Raw genomic sequence first — 10,507 nt, forward strand, 5'->3', positions numbered from 1 at the left:
CATTCTTCACATGAAAAGTCTACTTAGGCCACACAAACATTTATGCTCATTTTCTATAAAAATAGTATAACAAACTGACATAAAAATATGCTCATGAAATCTCTATTAACTCTATTAAAACTCCTAGCATAGCATATTTCCTTTACCTCAACTTTGAAAAGCCCTTAAAAAAATCTGGCTATATACCCGCAGGATTCCTAACCCAACATCCTGAAAACACAATGTCCCAAAACAAAACTTCAGTATTTCTTAGTCTACATCGTTTTCTATAATTGCCAAAAAGTCAAAAAGTCAATAAAAGACCTTACCCAGAATTTGGGATGAAACCCAACTTTGTTTTCCCGACGATCCGCTTCGGCAGATTTGTGGAGAACTCCGCCAGGAGCGTCGTGGTAGCTTCGGATCGTCGATCCGGCGACCGGTGAGGCCGAAAATGAAGAGAGAAGGGAGAGAGAGTCGTAGGAGGGAGAGAGGAGAGAGAGAGCTCGGTGAAAAATGAGAAATATCCTTGATTTCATATATATATATATATATATATATATATAATAGGGGATTTCGTTGATGAGACCCTGTATTCGTCGACGAGTCCTTCACAAATTTCGTTGACGAGGCCCTGTATTCGTTGACGAAATTCAGGCTGCCTTAGAACCCCTCTCGGTATTTTCTCGTCGACGAAGCCATGTGTTCGTTGACGAAATTCTGAAGGCCTTCGTCGACGAGACCCTGTGTTCGTCGACGAAGTCTACGGCCTCCTTCTGTTTCTGTATCTATTTTCCTCTCTCTTTAATATTTGAATATGGATATTTTCTAGGTCGTTACATGTTGTGTATCATAGCTTAATGAGGAATTGCTACATGAGATCTGTTGCAGCATTTGATGAAGAGCTGGAAGGTTGCTGCTGTATATTGCAGCCTGATATAAAAATGCTACTGCTGCTGTTGTGTATACAACATCTGTTAAGATGTTAATACGCCCCCTCAAGATGGAGATGGGGAATGAATATTCAACATACCCATCTTGCGCAAAAGATAGTGAAATGCAGCAAATCCCAATGCTTAGGTTAAGATATCTGCTAACTGGTGATGAGTTGAAATATGAAAAAGATTAAGAAATCCAGCTTGGACTTTATCATGAACAAAGTGACAATCAATGTCTATATGCTTCATTCGTTCATAAAAAACAAGATTAGAGGCGATGTGCATAGCAGCTTGATTATCACAAAAACAAAGAAATAGGCAAAGAAATCGAAACACTAAGATCTTTGAGCAAGGTGTCAAACCATGTTAATTCACAAGCAATAGTTGCCATAGCGTGGTATTTAGCTTCAGCAGAAGATCGAGAGATAGTAGTTTGCTTCTTAGATCGCCGTGAGATGAGGGAATTACCAAGGAAAGTACAAAACCTAGTAATTGATTGGCGAGAATCAGGACAACTAGCCTAGTCTGAATCAGTGAAACCAATAAGGTTGAGGTATGAATGAGCAAGAAAGAAGAGACCTTGTCCAGGAGAAGATTTAAGATAATGAAGCACACGATGAGCAACATGAAGATGAGGTAATCGTGGGGTATCCATAAACTGAGCAAGAGTTTGGACAGAGAAGGTAATGTCCGGTCTGGTAATTGTGAGATATAACAATCTTCCAATAAGAAGTCGATATTGTAAAGGATCTGAAATCAAATCACCCTTAGATTGAGAAAGCTTAAGATATTGAGTCATGGGAAAAGAGACAGGCTTAGAACCAAGAAAACTAGTAACTTGCAAAACATCCAACGTATACTTGTGTTGACAAAGAAAAAATCTCTTGGAAGATCAAGCAACTTCAAGCCCCAAAAAATATTGTAAGCAACGAAGATCCTTGATCTGAAAAATTGAGTGAAGAAAATGTTTGATGGCAGTGATAGAATCAATGCTAGAGCTGGCAATTATAATATCATCGACATACACTAGAAGGACAGTAAAAGCCGAAGGAGAAGTCTGAGTAAAAAGACATGAATCAGACTTAGACTGAGAAAATCCATAAGTAATGTGGCAGCAAGCTTAGAGAACCATTGCCTTGAAGCCTACTTCAAACCATAAAGACTCTTATGAAGTTTGCAAACCAAATCAGTCGCCCCCTTTGTCCCATAACCTGGAGGAAGTTTCATATAGACTTCCTCTGATAAATCACCATGTAAGAAGGCGTTGTTGACATTGAGTTGATGAACAAACCAATTTTTAGTTGCAGCAACAGCTAATAGACATCGCATAGAAACCATTTTAGCTACCGGAGAGAAAGTTTTAAAGTAATTGATGCCTTCTTGTTGAGTGTAGCCTTTAGCTACTAATTGAGCCTTAGATCGTTTAGTGGAACCATTTGAATTGTACTTAATGCGATATACCCACTTGCAGCCAATGGGTTTGTAACCAGGAGGTAATGAAGTAAGTGACCAAGTCTAGTTGTCCTCAAGTGCACGTATCTCCTTGGCCATGGCATCGCGCCATTCAGCATATTTAACAGCTTGATGATAATATTGGGGTTCAGTATGAACAGAGACATTCAATACAAAAGAATGATAGGCTAAAGAAAGATTACAATATGATAAAATAGAAGATAGAGGATACAGATTACCTAAGGATGGTAGGTCTGAGCTGTGAAGAGAAGAAGGGACTGATGTAAAATTATTGGCCAGTGAATAATGATAATCACGAAGATAAGAATGTGGATGTCTGAGACGTGGTGTTCGTCGAAGAGGAATAGAATTAGAATAAGAAGGAAAATTAGATGAGAGAGGTGAAGATGAGGGCAGGCTAGTAGATGAAGGTGGAGTGTCTGATGAGAAATGAGGAATATCAAGAGAACAATCTGTTTGAGGAGTAGGTAGAACAATATCAGAAAATGATGGTGTCATAAGAAAATCTGAAGGTAAGGAAGCAAAAGGGAATTCATTTTCATGAAAAATAACATCACGAGAAAAAAATGTTTGATGAGATTGTAAATCAAACAGTTTGTAACCTTTGATGCCAAATGGACAACCAAGAAAGATACAACGATGAGAACGAGCATCAAAATTGTGACGACTGAAAGGGAGAGTGGAAGCAAAAGAGAGTGCACCAATGACCCTCATGTGAGAATAAACAGGAGGTTTACTAAATAAAAGTTCATAAGGAGTTTTCTTTGATAATAGAGGAGTTGGTGTACAATTGATAATATAGGCATCTGCTAAAATGTAGTAAGACCAAAAAGCTAATGGAAGATGAGCTTGAAAAAGAATTGCTCTTGCAACATTAAGAAAATGTTGATGTTTTCGTTCCATGACAGAATTTGGTCGAGGAGTATTAACATATGATTTTTGATGGATAATGCCATTTGAGTGATAGAAATCGGTTATATTAAATTATGGACCATTATCAGTTCTAATTATCTTAACAGTGGACTGAAATTGATTATGAACTAAAGTAAAAAATGAACGAAGTAATATACGAGCCTCACATTTTGATTTCATAAGAAAAAACGATGTGCATCTAGAATAATAATCAACAATGGACAAAAAATAATGAAAACCTTGTAATGAAGGAGTTGCAAATAGACCCCAAATGTCAGCATGAATTAATTAAAAGATAAAAGTGGATACAAATTTACTATGATGAAATGAAAGTCTGTGTTGTTTTGCAAGTGGACAAATATTACAAGTATGTTTATTTGAAGTAGGAAATGAAATACAATCAACAGTATGTGCAGAAGAACAATTATCATTCGAAAAAGGAAACAAATGATAAAGACCGTTAGATAGTTTGCCCAGTCCAATTGTCTTCCACAACCGCAAGTCTTGAATGAAACAAAAAGATGAAGAAAAAATTAGACAACATCCTAATGAAGATGATAGTCTACTAGCAGAAATAAGATTGAATTTGAAAGAGGGAATGCAGAGAACATTGTGTAAGATTAAAGAAGATGAAAGACAAACAATACCAATGTGAGTCACAGAAACAGAAGTTTTGTTTGGCAAATTAACAGAAGCTTTTACAGATGAAGTAATGGAAGTTAAGAGATGAATACTACTAACCATATGATCAGTTGCACCCGTGTCTATAATCCAAGAAGTGGAAAAAGACAAGGAAGAAGAACAATTGGAAACAAAAATAGAAGATGAATTTGATGAAGATATACCTATCATATACATTGAGGTTAAAGAAGAGCTACCATTGGGAACAGTAGAAGCTACCAAAGCTAAAGATGATGGAGGTGAAGGCTGAAGAAGAGCCAACAATTGAGTACACTGTTCTTGAGTAAATGGTAAGGAAGGAATATTTGAGATAACTTGATTTGTAGAAGAATTTTCTTTCTTAGATTTGATGAATTTAAATCTAGGTGGAAAACCATCAAGGCAATAATATTTTGCAATGGTATGGTTTGAAATTCCACAATGAGAACAAACAAGCTTGTCTTTCTTGAAAGACTTTGTAGCATTTGATGACGTTCAAACACTTTCTAAAGTGTTCCACAAGAACAAGTTGGTGAACAAGAGCAACAAGGAGCAGGGCGGTAAGTCTGGAGCTTATCCGAGAGAGTCTTCAGTTGAGTGAAATACTGAGTAATAGATAATTGCCCTTGAGAAAGATCTGAGATTGATTTCTTCAGTTGATAAAAGCTTGGTGCACTGCTCCAGGAAAAACATTTTTGTAGACCCAACCATATATTTCTTGCATTATCAAAGAATAAGACACTGGATGCAATGTCTTTAGACAATCAATTTGTGATCTGTGCAACAACCATTGAATTGTAGCATCCCCATGCAAAATGAAGAGGATCATTAATGGCAGGTTGCGGAAGAGAGCCATCAATGAATGGAAGCTTATTTTGAGCTATAGATTTGGTCAACCATATTTAAGTGATTTTGAACTCTTTGTGGGTTCGGTTAATCAAGGCAAAGGTTGGTTGACCATTCATATGGATTCGGTTGACCAATGCCAATTTGCACTATAAGGTTTAATCGACCAAGTAGTTGGCCAAGTGTCAGACACTTTATGGTTCAGTCGACCGAGGACAGTGCGTTTAATTCAGTATGTTCGACTGAGTGAAGTCAACATGTTGACTTCTGACCCGTTCGGTCAATTGAAGCGTTTATTACGTAAATCGGTGGGTCGACCAAGGTTTAGTCAAACTTTTGACTTTTTGGCCTATGGTCTGTTTGGCCAACTAAGCTAATTAGCCGACTTGACTTTTAAATTAAGCCCAAAAATCTAACGTCGGTTGACCGAAGTCTTTGCAAACCCTGTTTTTGACCTTAAGTTATTTTAAAAATTTTTGTATGAGTTTTAGGTTTTAAGAAAAAAAGATTTTGAGTTTAGGTTGGGTCCCCTAAGGTCAGGTTTGGATTCCTACGGTCAGACTATGGTCATTTTGAGCTTATATCCACATCATGCATGCCATGCATTTATTACAGACCAAATTAAAAACTAAAATGCATGTACAATCAAAGTAAATGTGTCTTCTTTAATGCTCTTCACTTCATGTACTACGCCAGATGTATGTGTTCTTTGAGCTCCTTTTGGCTTCCATGTCCCTTGATCTTATGTGTACTGAAATATTAAGCCTGCTCAAGTACTGAAAACACACATAAAAAACTTACAATTTGTTATTATCAAAACTAGGAATCAGACTTAAAAAATGAACATGTTAGCTTAATTTAATTATTTTTAAGCTAAAATATAATTTAAAAATGTAATTTTATCTACTTTCGTTTAAATTTACTTTCTTTTTGAAATATTATCTTATTTTTAAGATATAAGAACAATTTTTTTTTATAAAATCATTTATCTTATTTGTGATTTTGTTAATTTATTATTAATCTTAAGAAGTTTTTTTTTGGGTGAAGTGATTATAACTTCAAATGCATATTTAATATAGAATAATTCAAAAAAGTATATATATACTTTTTTTGTAACTAATAATATAGTGGACCAAATAATTTATGGCTGGAGGGAATTTAATTTTTATTGTCTAATACATAATTATTAAGCTATTTTAAATGACTATTTGAATAAAATTAATAAGTATAAACTTTTAGTTGTACTAGTTAAAAATATAAGAGGTAAAATAGATTTAAATCAAAAGTATGTGGACTAATTTGCCGCTTTTATTCTAGTATAAAACTATAAATATTGTTAAATAAGTAGAATAAACAATTTATATAAAATATGGTGTATGGGCGGGATTATAAAGAAGCGAAGTCGGCCCTCGGTCCAGTAGGCTTAGTTGGCCTCAGCCCCAATCCAAAGTCCAGGCTTGCATTAATTGCGACGTGACGTCCCACATCGTAAACAACGAAGAATTTTTTCTTCTTCTTGTAAGCGAGCGTCGAACGAGCGTTTCGTCTCTTCGGAGACATCCGATAAAATTGGAACGATACAGAGAAGATTAGCATGGCCCCTGCGCAAGGATGACACGCATAAATCGAGAAATGGTCCAAATTTTTTCGACTTTTGCCGTATACGCCGGCGGCTCTTCTGGTTTTTTTATATTTATATTTTTATTTTTTAAATTCTCGTTCATCAACTGCTTCCGTCGTTTCAATGTTCTTCAGGATTGCCCAGTTCCACACCTGGAATAAGGATCTTCAGATCTTTTTTACCAGGTACTTCTTGAATATCAGATATTTTTGAGATTTAATGGGTGTTCATCTAATGCGCGTGTAGCAATTCGAGAAAAAAACTGAAACTTGTGGGCTGCATGTTTGTTTGATGCAACTATTAAGAGGGTTGTTTTTTCTTTATAGCTTAGTAGCTTGAACAATTTGAACCTAACGTGTTTGATGAAATGCCTGTGAGAGCTCTTTTATATGTATGGTGTTTAGAAAAAGCGGGGGGGGGGGGGGGGGGGGGGGGGGGGGGGGGGGTGGGAAAGAAAAAGAAATTCCATGTATGTATTGTGCTGATTTGATGCATTATTTTATGTGGCAAATTGCGTGGATTTTTTGTTGCTTTTTATTTTTTATTTTTACCCCTTATCCGAGAATTGTTGTATGGAATTCATATACAACGAAGCTGAAATCTCCTGTGCCATGAAAAGGGAACAGATTGATCGATCCCCATACTTGCCAGCTTTGATTATCAAACAAAGAAGTTGGCTCTCACTGTCGCACTGTTCTATGCTACATTTTGCTGGCTTTCTTTTCCGCTGGTTCTTTCACTTCTTTGGCCATCTCCCTTATCATCTTCCCAGCCTTTTCTTATTCAATTCATACTCCAATGCAGATCACTCCAGTACTCTCCAGGGTTCCTATCTGCCTAATGGTATAGTTCTTTAACCGATTTTTCCAAACAATGGCTCCACAGGTGGTGATAAGTCCAGGAACATATGTGACAATAACACTAAACAGGAGAGGGCCGAGAGATGCATAATTTCTTATTGGGCCATCCTTTTGGCTTTTAGTGTTGGCAATAATCGAAATATATTTTGCGCTGTCATTCCGTTTGTGGCTTGCTTATCATATGTGTTCTTTTGTATCTCTTATCCCGCTCAGCAATTCTTCATTTTTCTTGGTTTTGAAAGAATTTACTATAAAATAAACTGGCAATATTTTTCTGCTTCATAACTCCTGCCATCATTTATTTATTGTTAAACTGTGAAGAGCAGAGGAAATGGCCAAAACAAATGAGTGGGATTAAAATTTCCTTTATGTATGGGAAGCCTTTTAGGTTCCAGTTTTCTTGTTGCATTTGTGTAAATAGACGTCAAATTCAATTTTAAAGCTATTTGCACATAAAGAAACCCTTCAATTCTTTATTTTGCTAAATAATCATTCCATCATTTCTCCATGATGTTTGTTTCTTTTTTTCTTTTTATTTTTCCTCTTTTTTTTTTTTTTTTTTTTTTTTTTTTTTTTTTTTATGTTTTTTGTTTTTTGTATCCCTTCATACAACTTCCGTAGATGTGAGGTTCATACACCACCCAACGACTCCATGATACATTTACAAATGTATACATGCCCAAAGGCTGCAACAATCCCCACAAGGAGATTTGAATGCCCCTCTCCTCTATTCGAGCGGGGAGATGATCTCTCTCAGTCTATCTCTTGTTTGTTTATATATGCTATATTATATTTGGTATTGTCTTGCATCACCGGCCCAAAAAAATAAAAGGTTGTGTGTGTCATATTTATAGTTTCATGTGAGTCTTTGAAACTTAAAATTTTTATGATTATTTGGTGCAATGCTTTTGCTTTGTTGTTATCAATTTGGCTTCTAAATGACGGAAGTAGGATAGGTCTAAAGTTTGTGGATAATTTTGAGATTGATTATCAAATTTGGCATGAGTGTTGTAGCTTTTATTAAATTGAACATTTTCTTATCTAGCCGGCCATATAAATATTGTGTTTAATAGTTGCAATTTCTTTTCCTTAACTGTATAAATCACTCTTAGATTGTTGCTTCCTGTCATGAAATCAAATAATATAAATTAAAAGCTAAGAGGGAGAAAGCATCACAACTTGAAACTACAGGCTATGTAAATAAACTTAGTTCAACTCCATCCCTCAAATCATCAAGGTTAAATCCTATTAGCTTATGGCAATGGTGTAGAGAATAGTGCATAATTGTATGTGCTTTAGTCTTTATCCTTAGATCCATATGGCCATCTATCATCACAGACATACTCTAACATTGAAGGTTTGAAGGAATATTAATTCATAATTTCATAATAACTCAAAAAAATTGAGGGAAATAGACTCTTACCTTCTCCGAGATTTCAAAAATTCTAAGGTTTGCCCCTCAAGTTTCAAGAATTCTAAGAACCTCCTCTCAGGTTTGCCAAAAAGACTGCTGATCTCGCCTGAGGTTTCAAAAATTTGAAAGACCTCTTCTTAAGTTTCAATAATTTCAGGTACCTTCCATGAGATTTGTAAAAAAGACACAACTCTCTTCTTGTATTTTGCAAAAAGACAAGTCTTTTGATGGGAGGTTTGTGTCTTTTTTACAAACTTTAGGGGATGTTTATAACAATTTTGAAACTTTAAGGGAAGTCAATAGAATTTTTGAAATCTCAGTAGAGGTCCCTATTTTTTACCAAAGCTCAGAAGAGGTGAGTGTCTTTTGCCCAAAAATTAAATCATTATGATGGGAAGTACAAAACTATTTTACATGGGATAGTGACAGCTTTCGAGACTTGATATAAATACCAATTTTTTAACACTTGATCAGATCAAAACTATAGACTTGGATTGCATGTTTCTTTGTGTAGGTTTGGATTTTCTTTCTAGTGTTTGTTGAAAGGGACTTGTCATACAATTGAGAAATTTGGGCATAGAAAATGATTGCTTGTTTGGCTTCTATATTGTCATTTAATGACCAACTTTGCGGTGCAGTCTTGCTGACTTTGATCTTTCTGGGAAATATATATTTACAAACGTCTATAAATAGCTAGGGTGAAGAGATGGACAAGGATAGACATCAGAAATACTGCAATTAGAAACGGGCCACTGTGCTAGACTGTTTTTGGTTGGATATGTTTGTTTAATTGAGTTGGATGATTGGTAGAAATGATTAGAAGCTGTACTATAAATTTATGCTGTAGTCTTCACCTTTTCCTCTAACGATGTACACACCGCTAGTAGAAAATTCAACAATACACAGAACCATTTTGGAATTCATTAACCAAGTTAATCCATGCCTATCAATGTCCCACTGCCCAGAACACTCCCTGTACACAAACACAGCCGTTCAGCCCTTAAGTGCTGCCTATTCCAATTTACAACACTTGTATCCAATCCAATTACACAAAAAAACTGAGAATGGCAAATTTGTTGGTTTGTTTTTCAGTCTATGAATTGAAAACTGTGATTTACTTGGAGCTGTGTGATTTTGGGACATCCAAATTTTCTTGGGACAAAAATGATAGTTGGATTCAAATTTCTTAGCTACCACCTCTGCCACCCCTCAGAGACTGTAAGATGCTGCTGTGCTGCCGGTGTTGTTTTATGTAAATATATGGTTGCAATTTCTGTTTATAGGAGCCATGTGAACTGTTGAACTTATTGTATGTTTCTATATTCAGATATTCATTGAGCCTTTTGATTGGGAAGACCATTCATTATAGAAGCAAGGTGTGGAGCTAATGCTTGGACAAGACTAGCAAATTTATTGCAATGAACCTCAAATTATAAAAAAGGACCTTCTCACAAGGTTTGACTAAAAAACAGAGATCACTCTCAAGGTTTCAAAAATCTCAGGCACCTTCCTTGAGGTTTCAAGAATTGCAAAGAGCTCTTTGAGGTTTGTCAAAGAGACACAAATCTCCTCTTATATTTTACAAAAAGATAGGTCTTTTGAGAGGAGATTTTGTGTCTCTTTTGACAAATTTCAAGGGAGGTCTATGACTTTTTTGAAATTTCAGGAAAGGTCAATGAAAAATTTTTAAAACCTTTGGAGATGTCTGTATCTTTTTGTCAAACCTTTGGAGAGGTATCTTTTTGTCCTTAAAAAAATTATATGTTATTGTTAACTAAATGTTTTAATTATTATTACCATTAGT

At 35.5% G+C, this 10,507-nt stretch overlaps 1 long non-coding RNA gene and 1 other non-coding gene across 2 annotated transcripts; both read left to right on the plus strand.

Annotated features, from left to right (window-relative positions):
* Window positions 1–6,184: 6,184 nt before the first annotated feature.
* Window positions 6,185–10,074, plus strand: LOC131151042 (uncharacterized). The gene is made up of 2 exons (XR_009135681.1): window positions 6,185–6,614; window positions 9,796–10,074. It is a non-coding gene; the product is annotated as an uncharacterized LOC131151042 (long non-coding RNA).
* On the plus strand, window positions 6,353–6,455 carry LOC131152521 (U6 spliceosomal RNA). Its single transcript, XR_009136016.1, has one exon. It is a non-coding gene; the product is annotated as a U6 spliceosomal RNA (small nuclear RNA).
* Window positions 10,075–10,507: the final 433 nt, after the last annotated feature.

This window comes from Malania oleifera, chromosome 3, assembly GCF_029873635.1.
Source record: "Malania oleifera isolate guangnan ecotype guangnan chromosome 3, ASM2987363v1, whole genome shotgun sequence".
In the NCBI taxonomy this organism is placed as follows: domain Eukaryota; kingdom Viridiplantae; phylum Streptophyta; class Magnoliopsida; order Santalales; family Ximeniaceae; genus Malania; species Malania oleifera.